General features: G+C 27.8%; 1 protein-coding gene across 2 annotated transcripts in view; it reads right to left on the reverse strand.

The window, feature by feature from the left end:
* LOC102670948 (potassium voltage-gated channel protein Shaker) overlaps positions 1 to 2,036 on the reverse strand; it is a 118,787-nt gene that overhangs the window by 17,315 nt on the left and 99,436 nt on the right. The gene's annotated exons all lie outside the window — the stretch shown is intronic.

Consider the following 2,036-nt stretch of genomic DNA (forward strand, 5'->3'; position numbering starts at 1 on the left):
AGTTCACGAATAGAAAACAGAAATTCCAGGATACAATTTATCCAAGATGATAAAAGAAGGGATGAAGAAAAAGGATAGAGGGATGGTGTGGCGCAAGGAGAGAAGGAAAGCTGAATCAGCGCTCGAGAGGAGAGCAATATAAAGGGGGGATGGTGATGATCGAAGGATGGTGTCCCTGGACGATATCTAGAAAAATGAAATAACGAGAGAAGAGGCGATGTTTCTGATCGCAGGATCATGTTGGCGAGAGGAAGCGTGCTCAGGAGTGAAATTGCCAACAGAAATCCTGCGAGGATGGGAAGGACGTGCGCGTGGAAGAAAGAACATGAGAGAAGGGAAGAGAAAATGAGGCGGATGAGAAGAAGAATTTGACGACGACGATGACGACAATGATGATGATGATGAAGAAGAAGTAGAGTAAAAAATAGGGCTCTTATTATTGATTGGATAACTTAAGTTTTGAATATCTGCAAATTTGGATTCGAGTAATTGAGTATTTGGCTGTGTGTGTTTTTGATCTTGAATTCGAATATTGAAAGAATCTTTTATTGAATATGATATTGATAAAAGTCTCATTTAGATTATGTTATTTGAATTCTAGTTTGAATTGAAATTATTTAATTTGAAGCTTGGTTAAAATATCATTGAAAATTGATTTAGATTTATTGGAATTTCTGTTATAATAAAAAAAATTTTTCGTTTTTTCATTTTTGATCGTGATACGAGTTCCTTCTATATTCTACAAAATATATTTCTCTTAAATTTTCTAATTCATTTTCATTTTATTTTTCAATGAAATTTATCGAATTACTTGAACTTTATACCATGCAAATTCAAATTTTAAGTCAAATTGAAAAATTCTCAAGTTTATTTAAAATTTGTGAAAGTATTTCAAGTCGTGTTATATAAGTGATGATTGATGATTAATTAGATATCAAGTCAAAAGTAAATATTAAAATTATATATGACATCAAGTTGCATGAAGTTCAAATCATACTTAAAATTATTTAAGTATAAACTAATCGATGACTTGAACTTCACTTAAAATTTGATAAAATACCAAATTGAATAAATACCATAGATATTTAAATTAGTGAATTAACTTTAAATTACCTGATTTCGAGTTTCTTAAATTGAAACAAAAAAAGTATAAAAGGCAATTTGCAAATGTCTGTATTTTCCCATATAATATATATATATATAGATTACAGTGATTAGAGACTTAAATATTACAAATGTATATGAATGATGCAAAAGATAAAAAAATAACACATTGAAAATAGAAATTTATGCCTAGTTACTTATACGTTTCATCTTGTTTTTCCATATCAAAAAAAGAAAAAGAAAAATTTGTTATACGATTATAAAAATGATAAAAAAATTATCAATAGTAATAATAATAAATAATGACTATATAAAATTACATTAGATCCAAATATCTAATACCACAAATACACATTTCCAATCCAAATTCGATTACTCGGCTATCCGCACAATAAGAGCTCTAATAAAAACAAAAAAAAAGAAAAAAAGAGAGAATCTCAATCCAAGATCAAAACGTTGAAAAAATACAAGAGAAGGAAATAGAGCAGTGATGAAGAAGAAGTAAAAAAGATTCGTGAAAATCAGAGAAAATTCTGAAAAAAAAAACTAGCGTGTTCAATTCTATCAAGCATTATCAAGTAACTCCAAACTAACTGTGTCAAAAAATAAAAGCGATCAAACAGATTACAGAGGAAAAAGATTAAGGAGGAAAAAGAACAAAAAAAAAAAAAAAAAAAATTATGGAAAAATTATAATGGAAAAAGAAAGGACGTGCTCGTAAGAACGACGAAGGTAGGAAGAATAATATCGTAATATAATAAACGGAATTGGTCAAAGAAAAAAAGAAAAAAATATTCGAGAAGTATTAAAAAGTATTCGGAGAAGAGTTAAAAAAGTAAGTAAGTAAGTAAGTAAGTAAGTAAGTAAGTAATGTGTTCGTTTGTTTTCTTTCTTTCTTTTCTTTTTTTTTTTTTTTTTTTTTTTTTTTTTTT

The sequence above is a fragment of the Apis dorsata genome, unplaced genomic scaffold (genome assembly GCF_000469605.1).
Source record: "Apis dorsata unplaced genomic scaffold, Apis dorsata 1.3 scaffold_552, whole genome shotgun sequence".
Classification (NCBI taxonomy): domain Eukaryota; kingdom Metazoa; phylum Arthropoda; class Insecta; order Hymenoptera; family Apidae; genus Apis; species Apis dorsata.